This window comes from Trachypithecus francoisi, unplaced genomic scaffold, assembly GCF_009764315.1.
Source record: "Trachypithecus francoisi isolate TF-2019V2 unplaced genomic scaffold, Tfra_2.0 Lachesis_group16, whole genome shotgun sequence".
NCBI classification, from domain to species: Eukaryota; Metazoa; Chordata; class Mammalia; order Primates; family Cercopithecidae; genus Trachypithecus; species Trachypithecus francoisi.
The window spans coordinates 24395288-24419979 of NW_022681461.1; positions in this window are offsets into that span (position 1 = coordinate 24395288).

Consider the following 24692-nt stretch of genomic DNA (forward strand, 5'->3'; position numbering starts at 1 on the left):
CAGGACATATTAACTGAAAGTGACCTTCTTCCAGAAATTTTGCTTTTGTTCTTACTTGATATATTTTATTGGAAAATTGTAAATTGTATTCCAGAAACATCTGAGTAGTAAGATGATCATGATCACAACACTATATGCCTACTTTATAAAAATATTTTAAATTGCAAATTTTAGTAACAGGTACATAAACGAATAGTCTCTATATATATACATAGATACATATAGATATGAGGCATGAGGTGATATCTCATTTGTATTTATGATATATACTCAATATATATACTTATACATATACACACACATTTTTATTCATTCTCAAATATATATATTTGAGACAGAGTCTCACTGTCATCCAGGCTGGAGTGCAGTGGCAAAATCTCAGCTCATTGCAACCTCCACCTCCCATGTTCAAGTGATTCTCTTGTCTCAGCCTCCTGAGTAGCTGGGATTATAGGCACCTACCACCACAGTACAGCTAATTTTTGTATTTTTAGTAAAGACGGCGTTTCACCATGTAAGCCAGGCTGGTCTCAAACTCCCGCCCTCAAGTGATCCCCCCGCCTTGGCGTTTCAAAATGCTAGGATTACAGGTGTGAGCCACTGCCGCCAGCCTTGAATAGACTTAATAGAGACTTAAAAATTTTTTAACTAATATATTTTAACATTGTAGTTAATAGATACATGACATTGTAACAAGTTCACTCCTCATAAATTTTTCCACTTACCTACCTATAATAATAAATTTTGTCTTCTTCTAAACACAAAGCATGGTCCAGGAACTGAACGGTGTTATGTTTACTACTTATTTCTCACAATCACATTTTAGGTAATTATTATTAGAATCATTGTTTGAGTAAATATTAGGAAGCTAAAAGATGTTTATTTATCCTGAGTTACACAGTCAATAACTGAAGCCTAATTATAGCTCAAGTTTTTCTAAATGCCAAAGCTAATCAATTTTTTTTTACCCTACACTATCAGCCACTGTTTATAGCTTAAACCAAAACTCAATCTACCTATCCACTATTATCTGTTAAGCAACATCACCTACAATAATGTTCACTCTAACATCACTGATCTACACACTACAAATTGCTGTCACCTTTATGGAAACAGCTTGGAAATCTTTCTCAGAAATATTATTTGTACTTTTTAAACCAGACTCCTATGACTTTATCACATATTCATACCAAACATTTAAAGATGGGGACTTTGGCCGGGCGCGGTGGCTCAAGCCTGTAATCCCAGCACTTTGGGAGGCCGAGACGGGCGGATCACGAGGTCAGGAGATCGAGACCATCCTGGCTAATACGGTGAAACCCTGTCTCTACTAAAAAAATACAAAAAACTAGCCGGGCGCGTTGGCGGGCGCCTGTAGTCCCAGCTACTTGGGAGGCTGAGGCAGGAGAATGGCGGGAACCCGGGAGGCGGAGCTTGCAGTGAGCTGAGATCCGGCCACTGCACTCCAGCCTGGGCGACAGAGCAAGACTCCATCTCAAAAAAAAAAAAAAAAAAAAAAATAAAGATGGGGACTTTATACTCAGAAATGCTTATTGTTCCAGCATGTACTACAGCATGTACAAAGGAAAAAAAAACAGAAGCATCTCATATGTCCAACATGTACCAAAGTGCAAAATACAATTTGGTGTTGAAATATATATTGAAAAACAAGCAGCTCTTAAAATTCTTCATTTGAAAAACATTTAATGATATTGGAAAAAGGTCATGATGATGCAGTCAATGTTAAGTGGAAAAGTATACAAATGTATATCTGTGATGTCAGACATAATTACACTGTGTATATAAAATAGAAGAAAAAAGAGGGCTGCTAGGAAAATCGCCAAATTATGAGCATACGAGGTTGTTTTCTTCTTAATATAATGTGCATTTGATATGTAAAATAAAACCACATGTTATTAAAGCTTTTTTTAAAAAAACCAATATCTAATTATATCAAAGCCTTTATCATTCTTATTTTGCTTCATGCACTTTGTGCTCAAGACTAAGCATGCAACTATGCCATGGTCTCTAGTAGACAAAATGGGACCCACGCCAAGTTTAATGTGTAAAATCTTTATCTTATGTTGCTTAACAGTTGATAGCTTTGGTTGTTGGAGACTAGAAATTTCTGCTGCTACATTTCTTTCTGTTTTTTTTTCTTTTATTTTTTTTTGAGACGGAGTCTCACTCTGTCGCCCAGGCTGGAGTGCAGTGGCGTGATCTCGGCTCACTGCAAGCTCCGCTTCCAGGTTCATGCCATTCTCCTGCCTCACCTCCCGAGCAGCTGGGACTACAGGTGCCCACCACCACGCCCAGCTAATTTCTTGTATTTTTAGTAGAGATGGGGTTTCACTGCGTTAGCCAGGATGATCTCCATCTCCTGACCTCGTGATTCGCCCACCTCGGCCTCCCAAAGTGCTGGGATTACAGGCTTGAGCCACCGTGCCCGGCTACGTTTCTTTCATAAATATTTATAAGACACTTAATTCTAAGTGTATACTGGAATAACAGCTCTAAGTGCCTAAGGCAGCCTCCATTTTTTAAAACCAAACTACATTAGTTCACTTTGTTAAATTGGAGTTTATTTTCTGACTTTTGCTATGCTGCAATCAACTCAAATTTCTATCTTTATGCACATATGCAGATTAACTTTAAAAATGTAAATATCTTGACCTGCCATTGTTGTGCCAAAAGCTATGGGTCACTATAATTTTTTCAAAGACACAGCTAAGGTATCATCTAAAAATACCGCACCAGTTTATTCTCTCATCTGTAATGCATAAAGGTTTCCTCAAACCTTGTTAGTATTTGGTATCAACTTTGTTGATGTTTCTCAATATAAAGGAATGAAAAACTGTATCTCTTTTTATTTTTTAATTTTGCTATAAATTCTGGGATACAGGTGCAGCACGTGCAGGATCGTTACATAGGTATACATGTGCTAGGTGGTTTGCTGCACCCATCAACCCTTCATCTAGGTTTTAAGCCCTGCATGCATTAGGTATTTGTCCTAATGCTCTCCCTCTACTTGCCCCCACTCCCCAACAGGTCCTGGTATGTGATGTTCCCTTCCCCGTTTCCCTGTGTTCTCATTGGCAAGAACATGCGGTGTTTGTTCTCAGCAAACGTCATTCTCAACAAACTAACACAGGAACTGAGAATGATAGTTTGCTGAGAGTTATGGCTTCCAGCTTCATCCATGTCCCCGCAAAGGACATGAGCTCATTCCTTTTCATGGCCGCAGAGTATTCCACAGTGTATATGTTCCACATTTTCTTTATCCAGAGAATCACATATGGGCATTTCGATTGGTTCCAAGTCCCTGTCATTGTAAATAGTGCTGCAATAAACATACGTGTGCATGTGTCTTTATAGTAGAATAATTTATATTCCTTTGGGTATACGCCCAGTAATGGGATTGCTGGTCAAATGGTATTTGTGGTGCTACATCCTTGAGGTATCGCCACAGTGTCTCCCACAATGGTTGAACTAATTTACACTCCCATCAACAGTGTAAAAGTATTCCTATTTCTCCACAGCCTCTCCAGCACCTGTTATTTCCTGACTTTTTAATGATCGCCATTCTAACTGGCATGAGATGGTATCTCATCTGTATTTATTTATGAATGGATGTGGTTTATTATTGTTTTACTGGTTTTTATGTGAATACTGCCTTTATCCTTTTGCTCCTCTTTTCCTACTAGATTGTTGGTCTAGAAATAATTATAATAATTTGTAATAATTTGTGAAGTTGCTGAAGGCAATGGTGGATGTGGAGTGTGAAGTAAGTAACCTTCTAAGTCTTCTCCACAAATGATAAGAAATAACTTCAGTTATGGAATTTCTTGGCAAATCCACAACCTCCGCATCCCTAGGCCTCATTCAATGCCCAGACCAAGAAATAACTGTGAGTCCCTCGCACTCCCGCTGTCCTGTACTGCTGGGAACTGAGGCAGATGGAAAAACTGCAGGGTAGACTGCGGAGGATGGCTGGCCAGGGGTCCTGGGGAAGAGGTGGAGCAACCACCAGAAAGGTTAATCCATCCTGAATCTGAACCACTTAAGAAGTAACCAAGCAAATGGAGCAGCCGACTGAAAAGGATTTAGAAGTTTGAGCCACTTAAAGGGCCAAGTTCAGCACTGGAAAAGACAGACTTTGTTTAAACGCAGCAGCATGATCTTAAAGGGACAGTCGTTTATACAAACATGCAGCTTCTGGCAGAGAAAAAGGGGGGAAGGAAGGAAGATGGCTCCATGTGCAACTGGGTGGTAAAAGGAATAAAAGAAAAGAGAGAATGTTTTAAGGTCCTGACACACCAAAGAAAATTTTATAAATGGCCTTGTGCCCCTTCCAAATCAAACAAACCTGCTAAAAGTACTGGATTTTATTAGGCTGACAGAAAAGCATGTCATTAAACTAGGAATCTTGGAAAATACCACATGATCATAATGATGAACAAGTAGAAATTAAATCTACACAGAAAAATGGCAGAAAAAGAGTAAATGAACTTTCGCACAAATTGACTGAGGAATCTCTTGCCCCCACAAAATAAACAGCTATGAAGCACGAGAAATCTATAAATCTACACCCCTAGCCAAATTAAACATTCTCAAACATCCGAGACTATAACAAGAACACTTTAAATCAGAAGCTCGAAAACCAATAACTGAAACGGAGAAAAAACAGGAAGAAATGAAAGTAGTTCATTGAAATCAGAAAATAAATGGAAGAAAAGAAAATCATTTCAGAAATGAACAGTAAGTTACAAGGGGGAATAAACTCAAGTAAAAATTTAGTAAGTAGCAACTAAACGCAGGTAAAAATCCAAGAGAATGAAAACAACATTAACAAAAAATAAGTGAGAAAGAAAGCAGTGGAGATGGAAAACAGGCTGTACAATAGTTAGCAAAGTGTTTCTCACAAGAAAATGGCCCAGCAACTTTGAAATTACTTTATGTGTTTACTAGGTTTGAGAAAATTAGTAACTGAATTGTAGATAATGGCAGAAGGGATTGTCACAGTTGGAGAAAAACTATATAAATCAGAGAAAGTTAGGCTAAAATGAACTCCATGGTATCAGTTTGAATTCAGAAGTATCAGTATAAACTCACAGTTTTTCATGTGTGTGTGTGTATGTGTACAGATAAATAGGAAATAATTAATAAATAGGCCTGGTGCAGTGGCTCATGCTAGTAATCCCAGCCCTTTGGGAGGCCCAGGAGGGTGGATGGCTTGAACTCAGTAGTTCATGACCAGCCTGGGCAACATGACGAAACCCCGTCTCTACAAAAAATACAAAAATTAGCTGGATGTGGTGGCTCACGCCTGAAGTCCCAGCTACTTGAAGGGGCTGAGGCAAGAGGACTGCTTGAGCCCAGGAGGCGGAGGTTGCAGTGAGCCTAGATAGCATCACTGCACTCCAGCCTGGGCGACAGAGTGATACCCTGTCTCAAAATAATAATAATAATAAATTTAGGCTTTGTGAGTTATGTATTATTTCTGATGTATATGTGTATATGCACAGACGTATATACATATTGATATATATATTTAATATATTATGTCTAAGAAATTTTTTCAACCCTTTGAAAAGGTTAAAATTCTAGGCCTGGCACAGTGGCTCACGCCTGTAATCTCACCACTTTGGGAGGCCAAGGCGGACAAGATTACCTGAGGTCAGGAGTTCGAGACCAGCCGGGCCAACATGGTAAAACCCTGTCTCTACTAAAAATGCAAAAATTAGCGAAGCGTGGTGGCACACACCTGTAATTCCAGCTACTCGGGAGGCTGAGGCAGGAGAATTGCTTGAGCCTGGGAGGAGGAGGTTGCAGTGAGCCGAGATCATGCCGCTGCACTCCAACCTGGGCAGCGACAGAGTGAGACTCTGTCTCAAAAAAAAAAAAAAAAAAAGTCTCAGCTCACTGACTATACCAATAGAAAAAATTCTCAGCTTACGCAATAGACTTTGGGCAGACCCTTGCTCTAGGCCCAGAAGTAACACTTCACTTCTGCTCTCAATTAGTGAGAACTTATCTCATTACTTCTACTAGATGAAGGAAGACTGGGAGATGGGGCTGACTTGTGTGCTCACTGACAGAATGGAGTTGGCCCCTATCTCATCAGTCCTGCTATCCACCATTTCTCTGTTCTGGAAGAGATTTTTCTTCAGCTTTAATTCTTTTTGGCCTTGTTTTAGGATAGAATCCCCGGTTAATGGCATGGTATCTGAGGGCTCTGATGTCCATGATACTTTTTTTCTATCATTAATTAGTGAGTAAGAAAAATGATTTACTGGCAACCTAGAAGAAATTACTACAATCCAAAAAGTTAATTAAAACTCATGTTTAATTTCTTGGTTATTTGAGTTACAGAAAAAAATGAGTAAACAAATAATTTAAATAATTCAGTTCTTAACTCATGTCTAAGAGGGCAATAGCAATATATCCTCCTAGAAGTGAGGGACACAAGTCTAAGTGCCAGTGAATCAGGCTGATTAGTTGACTTTGAACTTTTATTCTGTTTTTGCATCTAAGAACTTGAAGGAAATAATCAAATTTTGCATTATTATGTCAAACAGATCCTTACCACTTCTGAATTCAGCAAATGTCAAAGTTAAGTAAAAAATAGAAAAATTCTAAACAACCATTTCAATATATATGAAGGAATAGATAGATTTGTGTAATTAAAAAATTAGTTGAGCACATTTTTATAAATAAATATATAATTATTTTAAATTAATCAGTAAAAAAGTAAATGCCTAGTTATTTCTCTACTGTTCACATTTTAGTAATTTTGAAGATGAGAACAATTTTATAGAACAGTATTGAAAGAGTTGCCAGAGATGAAAATATCTGGGGAAATTGACAGTCACTATGCGCTTGTTCTTTTAAAAAAAAAAAAAAAAAAAGGTGTCATTTTTCTCCCAGGGGAAAAATTTTTTCTGTTTCTTTTTCTGGGCCATTACAAGGTACTTTGTACTTAGTCTGCTATCCCCAATTAATGCCAACAATATGATCTCCAAGGGAGATGACTTTAATTCCACCTCTATTTCTAATTTCCTCACCAGCCATTTCTTCATAGATAGAAAGTCTGAGCTTTAATAATACAGGGCAATAGAGACAGGAACATTACACAGACTTCAGCTGAAAACTCAGAAGGGGAGAAAAAAAACTTTAAAAAAACCTAGTGTAGTTTCTTAGGCATGGATCTTTCCCTCTCTTTGACTGCTCTCAAACTTTGAGACTGTAAGCTTAAATCAACTTTACTTTCTGAGAAGGTCTTAGATCCCTAAATCCATATTTCTCCATACAGCTTGTCTTCTGCCATTCTTTAATCCTTTTTGTTTTTAATTTGACTGTATCCTCTAAGAACCTTAAGAATTAAAAAAATATATTTGAGATGAAACATTTATTGGGGTCAAAAGTTACAATAAAAGATGCTGTTTGAGGGCATGAATTGAGTCTTGCATGTATTTATAGTGTAATAGTTTGCACATAATAAAGGTGTGTAATAAAATGAAGAGAATTTCTTTCATTGTACAAGATGATTTAAATGGAATCAGTGCACACAGTCATTGTGCACTATAATAAATTTCCTTCCCACTCAAACGTTCTTATCTTTGCTGTTACCATTCACTTCACTGGGAATATAGCACAAGTTCACTTACCCATCTAGTCAAATGAAAACTATACTTCTGAGTAAAGTATTTAAATGTATAAATTAAAATTTCTAAGAGTTTTCTATTTATCTGAATTCATATTGTCTCAAATTATATATGCTTTTGTGAACTTTTATATTATATGTTGGATTGTTGTGGCCCTGTCTTCTTCCAATTGAAATTAAATTCCCTAAAAGAGTAAGCATTATTCACAATGTACCTTCCCCAGAGTACCCAGCAGGAAACTCTGCACATCATAAATATTCAATGAGTGTGTTAAATAAATTCATTCTTTAAAAAACATGACAAACATTTCTCCTTTATTTCTCAAACCAGAGATTCAAATATTTGAATGACTACTTTAGGAATGTTCAAAGGCATTATAAAAAATAGTAAACAATCTTCTTTTTGGTTTGTTTGCTTTTTGCTTGCATATGGCCACAATGGGTATAACCACTGCGATTAAAAATTAAAGATCTAAAGACTAGACAATATATTATTTCTTATTCTAACACTGAGGCCTTGGTAGAATACTTTTAATGAAAATGTTGTGTGGTCTATCGACAGACTATTTGTGTCTCCCAAAATTCACAGGTGGAAGTCTAAATACCCAATGTGATGGTATTTGGAGGTGGGGCTTTTGGGAAGTAACTAGGTCTTAAGGTCAGAGGTCTCATAAATGGAATCGATGCTCTTATTAGAAGAGACATAAGATTAATGGATTAATCTCATAAATTGATTATATTATCCAATCTAAAAACGTACAGTGGCTGGCTGCTGTAAAAAACAAGATCCAGCTAAGTCCTGCTTTAAAAAGACTCACTTCATCTTTAAGGACACATTGAAGACTGACAGTGAAGGGATGGAAAAAGATGTGTCATGAAATTGGTAACCAAAAGACAGCCGAAGTGGCTAAACATATTAGACAAAATACATTTTAAGTTAAAACTTGTAAACATAGACAATGAATCTCATGATATAATGTAACATCAAGGGAATATAACAGTTGGTAATATATATGCACCTAATATCAAAGCATTTAAATATATAAAGCATATATGAAGAGATCTGAAGGGAGAAATACACAATAATAGTAGAGAACTTTAATACCCCACTTTGATACTATTATTGTAGCAATACAGTAATAGTACAGGACTTTAATGTCCCCATTTTCAGCAATGGATGGACCATCCAGGCAGAAAATCAAGAAGAAAATATAGGTCTTAAAATACACTTTATGTCAAAAGGAACTTAACAGACACATACAGAACATTCCATCCAAAAGTAGCAAAATGGACATTATTTACAAATGCACATGGAATATTCTCCAGATTAGATAATATGTTAGGCCACAAAATAGCCTTAACAAACATAAGAAAATTAAAATGGTATCAAGCATATTTTTCAACCACAATGGTATGAAATCAGAAATAAATGAATTTTGGAAAAATTACGTGGAAATTAAACAACACACTCCTGGGACAACCAATGGGTCAAAGAAGAAATTGAAAGGGAAATGAAAATATCTTGAAACAAATGAAAACGTAAATACACATACCAAAACTTGTAAGATGCAGCAAAGGCAGTTTTAGGAGGGAAGTTTATAGTAATAAATACCTACTTCTTTAAAAAAATTAAAAAGATCTCAAATAAACAACTTCACTTTACACATCGAAAAATTGGGGGGGGGGGTGAAGAAGGAGAGAAAACCAAGCCTAAAGTTAGTAGAAGAAAGGAAAATAACAAAGATCACAGCAGAAATAAATGACATACACACTAGAAACACAATTAGAAGATTAATGAAACTAAGAGTTGGTTTTGAAAAGATAAACTTAACAAACCTTTGATTAGACAAAGAGAATAACACTCAAGTAAATAAAACTATAAATGAAACAGAAGACCTGACAACTGATATCAGATAAATATAAAGGATCGTAAGAGACAACTATGAACGACTATATTCTAACAAATTGAATAGCCTAGAAGAAACATATTCTTAAAAACAAAACCACGACAAAAAAACACTTTCCAAAACTGAATCATGAAGAAATGGAAAATCTGAACAGATCAATAAGGAGTAAGGAGATTGAATCATTAATAAAAAGTCTCTCATCAAAGAAAAGCTGAGGGCCTAATGGCTGTACTGCTGAATTCTACCAAACATTTAAATAACAAACATCAATTTTTAAACTCTTCCAAAAAGTAGAAAAACATGGAACAATTTCAAACTGATTTTGCAAGGTCAACATTACCCTGGTGCTTTTACCAAACAAGACACTACAAGAAAATTATAGTTCATCTATGATAAGCATAGATGTAAATATCCTCAACAAAACACTAGCAAATCAAATTCAACAACACATTAAAAACTTATACACCATGCTCAAATGAGATTTATGATTCAACATGTGCAAATAAATAAATGTGATACATCACATTAACAGAATGAAGGACAAAAAGTGTATGATCATCTCATTAGATGTAGAAAATCATTTGATGAAATTCAGCATCCTTTCTTAATTAAAACTCTCAACAAATTAAGTATAGAAAGGTACCTCAGCACAATAAAGGCCACAGACGACAAGCCCACAGCTAACATCCAACACAGCACTAGAAGTTCTAGGCAGATAAATCAGGTAAGAAACAGAAACAAAAGGCATACAAATTGAAAAATAAGTAATAATTGTCTCTTTTGCAGATGGCATAATCTAGAAAACCATAAAGACTTCACCAAAAATCTTTCTGGACTAATAGTTGAATTAAGTAAAGTTCAGGATACAAGATCAACATATAGAAATCAGTGGCATTTCTATATACTAACAACCAATTACAGAAAAAATAAATTAAGAAAATGATTTCATTTACAAATAACATCAAAACGAATAAAATCCTTAGTAATCAATTTAACCAAGGAGGTGAAAGATACGTACATGGAAAACTATAAAACACTGATGAAAAAACTGAAGGAGAAACTAACAAATGGAAAGACATCCTCTGTTCATGGAGTAGTAAAATTAACATTGTTAAAATGTCCACACTGCCTAAACCTATCTACAGATTCAGTGCAATCCCTATCAAAATGTCAGTATTTTTCACAGAAATAGAAAAACAATCCTAAAATTTATATGGCACCATAGAAAACCCCAAAAAGCTAAAGTAATTTTGAGCAAGAAGAACAAAACTGGAGGCATCATACTTCCTGGTATCAAATTGTATCAGAAGGCTATAATAATTAAAACGGTATGCTACTGGCATAAAAACAGACAAGAAGACAAAGGAAACAGAATAGAAATTACTGACACAAACTCACGCATATATCATCAACACTTTTTTGACAAAACTGTCAAGAACACACAATCAGGAAAAAAAAAATCCTCTCTTCAATCAATTGTTAGGAAAACTGGATATTCACATGCAAAAAAAGGAAAGAAAGAAATTATATCTTTATCTTAAACTATATACAAAAATCAACTCAAGGTGGATTAAAGACTTACATGTAGACCTGAAACCAATAAAACTCCGCCCCCTCCAAATAGAAGAAAAACTCCTTGCCACTGGTCTATGGTTTTTGGATACTACACCAAAGCATAGGCAATAAAATTGCAAATAAACAAGTAGGATTATACCGAACTGAACAGTTTCAGCAAAGCAAAGTAAATAATATCATGAAACCATACATCCAATAAGGGGTTAATATCCAAAATACCTAAGAAACTAAATATCAAAAAAAGAAACACACATACACACAAATAACCCAATTAAAAAATAAGTAAAGAACCTAAAGAAACATTTTTCCCAAGAAGACTTACAAAGAGCCAACTAGTATATGAAAAAATGCTCAACATTACTAATCATCAGGGAAATACAAATCAAAACAATGGGTTATCACCCCGCACCTGTTAGATGACTATTAACAAAAAGCCTAATAATAGAAAGTGTTGGCAAAGATGTAGAGAAAAGGGAATCCTTGAAAACTGTTAGTGGGAATGTCAATTGGTTACAACTATGATAGAAAACAATATGGAGCTTCCTCAAAAAGTTAAAAATAGAACTACCATATGACCCAGAAATCCCACTTCTGGGTGTATATCCAAAGAAATCACTATCTGTAAGAGATATCTGCACTACCATGTTCACTGCAGCATTATTCACAATAGACGAATTGTAGAAACAATGTAAGGATCCTTCAATGGATGAATGGATAAAGAAAATGTCATATATATACAATGGAATATTGTTCAGCCTTAGAAGAAAAACCTGCCATTTGCAACAACATGGGTGAACCTCGAGGACGTTGTGTTATGTATAATAAGCCAGACACACAAAAGCAAATATTGCAAGAGCTCACTTATGCTTGGAATCTAAAAAAGTTGAACTCACAGAAGCAGAGAGTAGAAGGGTGGTTACCAAGTATTAAAGGAACGTTGGCAAAAGAGTACAGATTTTCAGTTATAAGATGCATTAAAAGTAAATAAAGTTGATATATGAGAGAGGTGATGGCTCTCTACTCTCTGCCATAAGAGGATATAATAAGCAGACAGCTGACTTCAAACCAGGGGGAGTGCCCTTCCCTGACATCAGATCTGTAGGCACCTTGATCTTGGACTTCCTAGCCTTCAGAGCTGCGAGAATAAATGTTCATCATTTAAACCAGTTTGTCTAACATTATTTGTTACAGCAACCTAAGCTAAATAAAAAAAAAATATACTCTATCTCCTGTGACTGGTAAACTTTTCACTCCATATTTTCCACAAGTATTTGTAGAATTTTTAAAAAATGGATAAATGTCATTGAAAAACTATCTTCTAGTCACTCTTCACCTCAGGGAGCTTGATCATTAACTGTAATGCCAGCTCTGCTTTCATGTGTACAGATGCCTGGCTGGTTAGATGGCTGAGAAAGCACATTGAGTTCCTTGCCCTCAGAAGGTACATTTGTCAAAACCCCTACGTAAACAGAACACAAAGTCACTGAAAGATGAGGATGTCATCATAGGAGAAAACAGTAAAACTTTCTCTTTCCGGTTCAATAGTCCATTGTCAAACAGCCTCACACGGTTTCACATCTCACTGCTTGGGAGGCACTGGGAACTCAAAGATACCAAAAATGTGACAAAGTATAAAAATAAAAGATAATAATATCTGAAATAAAAACAGAACTGAATTAGTAGGAATGTCCTGGATGGGTCAGTGAGTTTCAAACTTTCTCTGCATTTATTTGCTGAGGAATGTAGAGAAATGCTTATTTAGGTCCTTTGCTTAGTTTTTAACCAAATTGTTGACACTTCAGATGTTTTTGTTTTTTTGTTTTTGCTTTAGATTTTCAGGCATGAGAAATAACAAGCAGAACACCTTTGCTAATTATTATCACTGAAATTAAAGCATATTATGCTTCATGATTTTAAATGGACTAGAATTGAATTCTAAGAACACCTTAGTTCCTTAAAATATAGCATTTATAGTTTTTGTTTAAAACATTTATTTAAAGAATTTGTGGCAAAACAAGAGTTGTAAAAAGGTACATTAGGACTAAGACTTAATAAGTCTTATCATTATATTTACATTCTGTGCCAAATTGATTAGTTTGAAAACTTTGTGCAGGTATCATTGTAATTATCATTTTTGTGAATTAATTTGTATCTATATAATGCATAGTACTGGTTAATACATATTATTTGTATTTTCAGATTTTTTTCAATAAACTGTTACTTTCTGAAATGCCTAAAGAATAGAGTGTTACAGGTCTTACTTAAGTAGAAAATTCTACCCATAGATAAATGTAAAAATACTGAAGGAAGATGCAGAAAATAGTTTCTAAATGGTCAGGGTTTGACTGCATATATTTTCAAGTGAGTACTTATTCTTATGAATCTTGTAATTCCTATATCTATATAGAATAAAGACCTTCATCATATTATCAGAGGTGCAAACTCCTTCCACCTTTTTAAACTCCTGTAGCATATGAAGTTTTCTGTTCAAGGCTTCTATTTAAAGTCTTTTCTTTATTATGTTCCTACAGGGATTTCAAGGGCTGCTTCTAGATCTCTTGCTTTCTACTTCAGTTTCAAAAAACCCTACTGGGGTTTCTATTTTTGTATTACTTCACCAGATGTCCAAACCATTTAAGACATGGCCTCTAAATCCTTGACAGCTATTTGAGGGTGTCAGTATGTTCTCAATTCATTTCATTTTTGCCTGATCTTGTCTTGCATTTTCCTATGCAAAGAATAAAACAAACATCTAAGAAGTGCCAACTGGGTGCAAGTCACTGTGCTAAGCATCAGGGGGACAATATAATACTTGTTTTCCCCTCTTAAAGAACTCAGACAAATAAAGGAGAATAGAATTTGTCAACATTTCTTATAGAGTCTACGAAATTGACCGCTACAATTTAGATTAACTCTCTTGTATCCTTTCTGAATTTCTGTTCCTCCATTTAGTACTAATTATTTAATTCTAGAATTATAAATTCACTATTTTTATCTTAGGGTGAATAAGTCTGTGTGACTCCTTTAACCTACTTCCCTCTTACCAGGCTTGCTGCCATATTTGGTGCCCTGTCTTGTACCCAGTATTCCAACTAAGCAAAGCCATCAAAATCCCATCTACTCTAATACTTAGCAAAGAGGCTGGTGAGCTCTTCCTACCAAATTTAATGCCATTTTCCTAACAAATGTAATGTTGACAGTAACTCTTCTAATCTTGCTCTACATGAGGTAATTGGTTCAAACTGATGAGAATAGAACTGTAAAAACATTTTTATTGTGAAAACAGTTTTTGGTCACAAGGATTCAAAACAAATGATTTTGTTTTTGCCTTGAGGTTTAGGCTAAATCTCATGAAAAAGCAATGCAGTTGTTTTGAATTGGATTTTTCCAATCAACCTATGTTCAAGAAGTAAGTTTATCCATATGGAACTTTGGTGCATCATTTGAGTATGCAATTAAAATAGCTGACAACACTAAAATAGCTATAAACAAAGGGTATTCATGAGAAAGAGAATGTTTTATAAATAGGAATAATTAATACCACTACTATTAATAATAACTACAATTGTTATTGAGCCTTTATTATATGTCATAATCTAAGGTGAGTGCTTCATCTAACTAAAACCTTTTAGCTCTGTTTGACAGAAGACCTCAAATAACAGAGCTTTAAACAGAGTCTGAAATGTAAAAGTCAGAGAGAGCAACTAGAATCAGTGCCAGCCAGCTTGATGGGCATGTGGCCTGGGCAGTCACACAAGGTCCTGCTTAGTTTCATACTCTTGAGGAGCCATATTAAAATTCATATTATATGTACCGAATATAAATTCCTTGAATTTATGTTTGGTACATGAAGTCCAAGGGGAAAATGGCAGATGTGGATAAGACGAGGAGATCCATGCACTGCCTGCCATTCCTTGTGTCATTTGTGTATAACCTTCATGTATCTAATAAGCACAGAATCCAAGCAAATCTACTGTATGTTTAAGTCCAGTGAAACTCAAAGCAAGTACAACATAAGAATGTTATCTCTAAGACTTGGTGGGGTACTTAACACATCAGAGGTCATGCTTTCTGCTCAAAGCAGAACTTGCTTCAAATGTGAAAAAAAAAAGGCAAGGACATTCTAAAATATGCAAACTACCAAGGAACCCTATTGAATTCTTTCTTACACAGGTTACTTACCTGTATTAGCTATCATTTACACTGATAAGGATGGTATAGAAGAAAAGGAAAGACATGGCAAGCTAGAGTTCCTTTTCCTTTCAGTTGCTCCTTACTCATCAGTAAGCCAATGTGGATAGTGTTGGCACAGTGTCAACTTACCTGGAAGTGAAATAAAAATTATTGTGTTAGTTATATTTGACATTTTCACTATTTTGGCATGAAGATGCATAAGATATTAAATACAAATTGTATAATTTCAGTAATTATGCATATAAATTAAATTCTCTTATATTTTCATTTAAAACTGGCATTCTAAACAATACAAAATAAACACTAAAATCCATGCAAATAATTTACTAGGTTTTTTTTTTAACTTAGAATCACATTAAATAAGTAGAAAACATCATAACAGGTCTACAGAGAGAAGAAGGAAGAAAGGAAAAAGTTTTGTATTATGTACATCTAATGACATTTTCCCTATTTTCCCTTGCTTTATAACAAGAGGATCCCACGTTTTCATTTTGCACACGGCCCCACAAGTTGCAAAGACAGCCTTGCCAGCACTAATATGTGCCCCACAGTGTCAGAAACCCAAGTTTCTTCTATCCTGTTGCTGCATTATCTGTGGCCTTACTGTAATGGTGCAGTATCAACTTCACAGGAAACACAATGCCAAAAGATTAAGGTAAAGAACATACAATGCTTTCTCTTTTGGTGAGTTTAAGACAAATGTGACAAGATTCTTCTGCCTTCTATGGTAAATCAGAATTTTGTCATATAAATACAACCAATGCAAGCAAAGCTGGGATATAACATCTTTAATGACCACTTAAATTTTATAGGTTCCTTTATCAAAGAAAAAAGTGGATACTGGGACATAACTTGCTGTATCTGCCATGCAAATTAAAAATGAAAGGCTGGGAGGAATCAAAGAATGGCAAGGTGGCACAAAACTGAACATACTGGGAAAGATTTCTCCCTGAGGAAAGGTGTATATCAAAAAAGAGAGAGAAACAAGTGGAGAGGGTATCTGCATTAGTGAGGAGATATGTTAGGTAAAAAAAATAGAAGAAAAAGTGATATTACTTGAAGAATATTTTAAAGAATGAGCCTAGGCTGGATTCACAAAGATCAAAAAAGTTGGCTTGTATCACTGGCTATGTGACTTGGGGCAAATGACTTTATTTAAATTATAAATTCCTACTTCACAGCATATTTTTCTAAGAATTACAAGTAATATGTTTAAACTGCCTAACACAGTGTCTGACATACAATAAATACTAGTTCAATCATCATTTTAATTTTCAGTTTTAAGATGAAAAACATTTTTATTAATTCTACGGTGTTTTGTATCTATGGTAGACATTTTATTTCAAAGTAGTATTTTAAAATGAAACAAATATAAACATTTATCAATGTAGCACTATTAAGTTATTAATATATTAGTTTTAATAAATATTGTAATATATGAAAACTATATCAATATACATGTAAAACCTGTAAATGTTAAAGCAAAGCATTTTAGCTAAACTTAAACTGTACCAAGGAAAGGATAATCTTGAAGCATTTTCATATTTAAATCCTCCTATCTAGCAACTTGGAATAATCTATTATGTACTATGTTAATAAAAACTTGTAACTCTATTGCTAGCCTGCAATAGACAGACATCTTGAACTCATTTTATCTTTGTCCTCTGTGTTCAGTTTGGTGTCTGTATAATTAGTTGGTCATACTGCACAAAATCATATAAATACATTTAATAATAGACTGAACTTGAAGTACCTTTTATTTAATTAACTTGAGTAAAGTGTATCAGCATTTTGGAGAACTGAATAATTAAATAGGTCCATATTATTATCCCCATTTTATAGATGGAATCATAGATACAGAGATATTAAATAATTTGCTGAAGAACATAGATTCAGCCAATAGCAGGGATAAATTGGGATACTCAAATTTTGCATTAGGAGAAAAAGTTCAGCAGAAATTTCAGCTACATCTGTATTCTATATAGAACACTAAATTGAAATTATTACAGTTCTCATTATTAATATTCATTCAGTATCAAAAATATGCTAGGTACTATAATATACACAGAATGAGATAAAACCCCCTAATCCCAGTTCAACTATATATCTAATCCTCCCAACTTATTACTAGTACATCCAAATGGGTGTTTTATCACCTTAATTATTTTCAAGGAATGATGCCAATAGCAAAGAATCTTGTAAATCTAATTGCTAAAGATAATACATCTCATGTTCACCCAAGTAATACTAAACTTTTCTATTATAAAATTGAAGGCAGTGTTTGAAAATGCATGCTATGCCCAAAAAAAGAACCATGGGCACCCATCATAAATTGGACAGCCCTATTAATGAACTTACTGATTTGGATTGTGTCCATATACCAATAGTTAATTTTAGTCATAATTTTATAGAGATATTCTTATTCTATTGATATATGAATGAGATACTGTGCTAGCTACATTTCACTCTCTGTAAACAATCATCCCAAATACCCATGAAGTATATATTATGCCTAGTGTACATGCAGGAAGAGAAGGTTCTAAAAAGTGATGGAATATGTCTAAGGACACATAGTAAGATGACGAATGCATAGCTGGGCTTTAAGTAACTCTAGTTCTTTCCATTCCAACACAATTACTCTCTATTGCTGTATAACTTTTGGCTAGTCTTAAAACATACCACTAGGTTCAAACCTTAAAACATACCACCAGATATGTGTTACAACTTTTAGAGAACTGAATAAATAGGCCTGTATTATTATCCCCATTTTACAGATGGAATCATAGGTACAAAGACATTAAATAATTTGCTGAAGAACATAGATTCAGTCAATAGCAAAGATAAATTGGGAGTGATACTCAAAATTTGCACTAGGAGAAAAAGTTCAGCAGAAATTTCTGCTACATCTGTATTCTACATAGAACACTAAATTGAAATTATTACAACTCCAAAAGTTACACAACAATAGAGAGTAATTGTGTTGGAATGGAAAGAACTAGGAGCAAACTATCGCAAGGACAGAAAAAACAAACACTGCATGTTCTCACTCATGGGTGGGAGTTGAACAATGAGAACACTTGGACGCAGGGTAGAGAACATCACACACTGGGGCCTGTCATGGGGTGAAGAGAAGTGGGAGGGCTAGCATTGGGAGAAATACCTAATGTAAATGACAAGTTAATGGGTGCAGCAAATCAACATGACACATGTGTACATATGTAACAAACCTGCACGTTGTGCACATGTATCCTAGAACTTAAAGTATAATAATAAAAATAAAGAAGACAAAAGAGAAATTGTAAAAAATAAAAATAAAAAAACTAAAATGCAAATGTATTTGTACATTGTCCATTTTTATTTTGATCGTTAACATTAAAATTACTGATATATTTGAATTTATTTTAATAATATTAGTTTGTATTTTAAAAAAGAGGAAGAAAACTTCCTCTTTTTCTTGTCTCTTGTGGAATGATTTCTTTTCTTCCTTTTCTTGCTACCGGTTTGGAAATCTTACATTCTTTTTCTATTTTTAGTGGTTATTCCTAAAATGTTTAGATATACATATTAGGGTTAAGTTAAAAGCTAATCAATTTCTTAGTATTCTACTATGTGACCATACCAACATTTACTTCATAGTCCTCTATTAACTTTCGATTATTTCAGTATTCAGTACGTTTTCAGTATCAAAAGAATTCTATAATGAGTATTTCTCTCTGAATATTTATCTGCTTATTTGCATACCTGTGTGACTATTTCTATAGTACAGACCTTTAACAATGTAATGATTATGTCAGAAGCTATATACATTTAACATTTTGATAGATATTTCTAAATACTGTCCAAGAAAGATATATGCAATTGTACTGACACTAAGAGTGTGTGGGCATACCTGTTACCCTTTACCATCACCACTTCTTGTCCTCCTGTTTCTCCTTCTCCCTTTTTTCTCCTTAATTTTTAATCTAATGGGCAAACAGAAAGTATCTCATTGTTGGATACTTTGTTTGGAACTTTTTTATTATGGTAAAATTTATACAATACTTGTTTTGACCACTCCTGAGGGACACTCCTGAGTGTGCCTTAACCATTTGCTAGTGGCATTAGATATAGCCACAGTGTTGTGCTACCATCACTACCATTTGTACCTAAAACTTATCTCCAACAGTAACTTCATACCCATTAAGCAATAACCTCAGTCCTACCCACTCTCCCTAGTAACTTCTCTTCTACTTTCTGTCTCTGTGAATTTGCCTACTCTATGTACCTTATTTGAGTGGAATTATACAATATTTTTCCTTTAGTGTCTGGCTTATTTGCGTAAGCATATGTTTTCTAGGTCCATCCCTCTTATATTATATTTAAAAATTTCATTCCTTCTTTTAAGGCTCAGTCATACTCTAGGTATATACCTGTCATCTGTTAATTGACACTTGATTGTTTCCATGTTCTAGCTACTAGGAATAAGACTTCTGTGAGCATGGATATAAAAATATCTGTTTGAGTCCTTACTTTCATTTTGGAGGGTATATATCTGGATGTATAATTGCTTATCATATGGTAATACTATTATTAATTTTTCCAAGAACTGTATTACTTTCTCTATAGTGGCTGTAGCATTTTATGCTCCTACCAGCAAGACACAATTCTAATTTCACCACATCCTCTCAAAGAGTTATTTCCTTTTTGTTTTCTTAATAATAGCTATCTTAACTTGATGAAAAGTAGTAAATGTAATTTCCACTTTCCTTTGTTTTTTTTTTCTTCTGAAATGGAGTCTCGCTCTGTCGCCTGGACTGGAGTGCAGTGGTGCAATCTCGGCTCACTGAAACCTCCACCTCCTGGGTTCAAGAGATTTTCCTGCCTCAGCCTCCTGGGTAGCTAGGATTACAGGCATGTGCCACCATGTCCAGCTAATTTTTTGTATTTTTAGTAGAGATGGGGTTTCATCATGTTGGCCAGGCTGGTCTTGAATTCCTGACTTCAGGTGATCCACCTGCTTCCACTTTTCTAATGATTAGTGATGTTGAGCATCTTTCCATGTACTTACTAGCCATTTATACATTTTCTTTAGAGAAATGGTGTGAAGTGGTATACACTGTCCATTTTCAGAAGGGGCCTTTCAAAAATACATTTGGCCAGGTGCAGTGGCTCACGCCTGTAATCCCAGCACTTTGGGAGGCTGAAGCATGCAGATCACGAGGTCAGGAGATCCAGACCACGGTGAAACTCCGTCTCCACTCAAAATACAAAAAATTAACCAGGCCTGGTGGTGGGCGCCTGTAGTCCCAGCTACTCAGGAGGCTGAGGCAGGAGAATGGCATGAACCCGGGAGGCAGAGGTTGCAATAAGCCAAGATCACGCCACTACACTCCAGCCTGGGCGACAGAGCAAGACTCAATCTCAAAAAAAACAAAAAACAAAACAAAACAAAAAAACAACTTTTAAGCAAATATAAAATATTCTTACAATTGACAAAGTTTTAACAATAGAATAACCTATAATATTAAATCTGAGATAACAATTACTATTTTTCTTCATCCAATATTTTACCATACCGGATGTAAATTTATATACACATACACACAGACATACACACACACACACACACACACACATATATATGCATTTGTGTGTATAATGTTGGGCTCAAAAAACAATACCCTGAAATACGACATTTTGATATAGTGAATGAAAGCAGCAGCCTCAAGATCTCCCTCTGACCCTCTCCCATCTCCCTGTTTCTGAGACATTCTTTCTTTCCTGAAGCTCTGAGAGTGACTCTCTCTGAAATTTCCTTATTTGACTAAGAATATCTCCTTCCTTCCTCCTTCCCTCTCTTTCTTTCCTTCCTTTCTTCTTTTTCCTTTCCCTTTCTTTCTCTTTCTTCTTCTTTTTTTTTTTTGAGAGACAGGGTCTTGTGCTGTTGCCCAGGTTGGAGTGCAGTGTTGTAATCACAGCTCAATGCAGCCCCAAATTCCTGGGTTCAAGCAATCATCCCACCTCAGTCTTCCAAGAAGCTGGGACTACAGGTGCACATCACCACACCATGCTATTTTTTTTATCTTTGATTTTTGAGGTGATGGGATGTAGCTATGTTACCTAAGCTGGTTTCAAGCTCCTGGTCTTAAGCAGTCCTACAGCTTTCCAAACAGCTGGGATTACAGTCACGAGCCACCATGCCTGGCAGAAAATTTCTTTTCAAAACAAATGGAAATGTCTTAACTCCCCATCCCTGGAATCTCATCAAATAAACAGGAAAGATTAGCCACTCAAGAAGAGACTGGAGGACTTCACCAAGCCCCAACAAACTTTTATCTATTTTTTTGAGAACAGCTCCAGGAGATTACCTGGGACATTTTATCTGTGTGATAAAATAATCTTTGTTCACAGTAAACTTCCACCCCTAACCTTACCACCATCTCCCCAAAGCTCAGAGAAACTTCAGCCCAGACTATCGTTCCCTGGGATCATCCATTTCCACTAGAAATAATTTACTTCCACATCCCTACTTCCTCCCCCCATTAAGAGGGTTTTTAAAGCTCAACCATCTGGTCTTTCTTTGAGTATTTATATTTTTTGCATGGCTCTCAGGCTTACGCACATTAATACATTTGTTGGTTTTTCTCTTGTTAACCTGTCTTCTGTTATAGTAGTATTGCCTGTGACCCTTAAGATGGCGAAGAAAAAAATCACCACCTTTCCACTTCTGCAATATATATAAACCATTAAAATGTTTATTTAAAAGTGATAAAAGATCTGCAAGGCAAGGTGGCTCATGCCTGTAATACCAGCACTTTGGGAGGCTGAGGTGAATGGATCACCTGAAGTCGGGAGTTTGAGACCAGCCAGACCAACATGGAGAAACCCCATCTCTACTAAAAATACAAAATTAGCCAGGCGTGGTGGTGCATGCCTGTAATCCCAGCTACTCAAGAGGCTGAGGCAGGAGAATTGCTTGAACCCAGGAGGCAGAGGTTGCAGTGAGCCAAGATCATGTCATTGAACTCCAGCCTGGGCAACAAGAGTGAAACTCTGTTTCTATACATATATATATACACACACATATATATACATAAAATTTTAAAAAGTAAAAGTGATAAAAGATCTTTGTCAAAAGTAAAATATTTTGCTCCCTGAGAGGCACTGTTAAAGAAACTGAAAATGATACCAACTGGGAGAAAATGTTTGTAAAACATATACCGGATAGCTTGTATCCAGAATATATAAAAAGTTCTCAGAAATAAATAATTAAACAGTAATCAACTCAAATGTTAACAAGTAAGTGAAAGATTGAAACAGACACTTAACTCAAGAAGAGATATTTATGGCAAATAAGAACAAGAAAAAGTGTTCATTATCACTAAACATTAAGGAAATGCAAACTAAAAGCACAGTGGAATTCCACTTTACACCACTAAAATGGCTAAAGTTAAAAAGACAGATAAAATCAAGTACTGATGAGGATGTGGAGCAGCTCAAACTCTCATACATTTCAGACAGGAATGCAAAATTGTACATTCACATTAAAAACTATTCCAGTTCCTTATACAGTTAAACATTGAATCAAGTGACCAATAGCTTAACAATTTCACTCCTAGATATTTACCCAAGAGAAACGAACATATTTCTACATAAAGACCTATGTGCAGTCTTTCACGGTTGTTTTATTCTTAACAGTCAAAAACTGGAAATAACCCAAACACTCATTATCTGATGAATTAATGAACAAATTATTGTGTAATCATACAGTGGCATGCTAGTCTTCAAACAATCATACTATTGAAATACACTATAAACATGGATGCTGCTCAAAATAATAATAAGGGAAAGAATGCAGACAGATGAAAACATAGTTCATGATTCTATTTATATAATCAAAAAAAGACAAAACAATAGTAACAGAATGCAAATCAGTGATTGTTAGAGTCAAGGTCTGCAAGAGAAGATTAACTGTAAAAGGACAGGAAGGAACTTTTAGGGTGATGGAAATGTTATGCATACTTTTTTTGACATAAGAATACATATATTTTTTAAAATTTGGAGTATACATTTTAAAGTGAATTTTGTTTGCACACTATAGTTCAATAAAGCTGATAAAAACAATACCAGTACATCTTCATATTTTTCTCCTGAAAAGTAACTATATATTATGTAGATATGGGAACAGTAGGAAATTTAATTACTTTTATTATTTACCATATTATTTACTAAAATGTTACTCATTCACTATGTCAAATGTTGTAATCTCAAACTTTGCAGAAAGTTCTATTAATGGAAGAACAATTCCACTGTACTATTTAATAGTGGTCTCAGGAAAGTAAATCATAAAAAGTAACTGTCATCCTCACAAAGTATGCCTTCCCAAATTCTGCAGAGCTTGTTCAGTGCTGCCTAGAAGACATCCTTAGATGTCTGATAAAGGAGCTAGTCATCCTCAAATTTTTTCAATCATGCTTAAAGTCATGGCCGAGAGAGTTAGTTTTTTTTTTTTCGCCAACTTTTTTTTTTTATAATTTAGTCAATATTTTAAAAACAAGAAGCTTTACATAAAATTTTATCTTTTCTTGAAACTGGTGAGAAGAATATTTTATTTAAATGTCATATGAGACCACACATATTATTGCATGATTGCTTTTTCTTTTCTAAATTGCTTATTGATATTTGTATTCAATAAAATTTGTTCTTTTCTTATCGACGGCTAAGATTTCTGATTATAAGAAATCTTAGCCATCTAGTCCTTTGCTTCACGAATATTCTTCCAATTTGTTCTTTAAATTTTGCCTTCTTTCCTTGTTTAATTAAGGTTTTAATTTATGATATGGTTTGGCTCTGTGTCCCCACACAAATCTTATCTTGTAGCTTCCATAATTCCCACCTGTTCTGGGAGGGAATCGGTGGGAGATAACTGAATCATGGGAGCAGGTCTTTCCTGTGCTGTTCTTGTGATACTGAATAAATCTCATGAGACCTGATAATTTTATAAGAAGCAGTTTTCATGTACAAGTTCTCTTTGCCTGCTGCCATCCACGTAAGATGTGACTTGCTCCTCCTTGACTTCCACCAGGATTGTGAAACCTCCCCAGTCATGTGGAACCGTTAAGTCCACTAAACTTATTTTTCTTCCCAGTCTTGGGTGTGCCTTTACCAGTAGTGTGAAAACAGACTAATGCAGTAAATTGGTACCAGTAGAGTAGGGCACTGCTGAAAAGATACCCAAAAATGTGGAAGCAACTTTGGAATTGGGTAACAGGAAAGGTGGAATACTTTGGAGGGCTCAGAAGATAGGAAAATATGGGAAAGTTTGGAACTTCCTAGAGAATTGTTGAATGGCTTTGTCCAAAATTCTGATAATT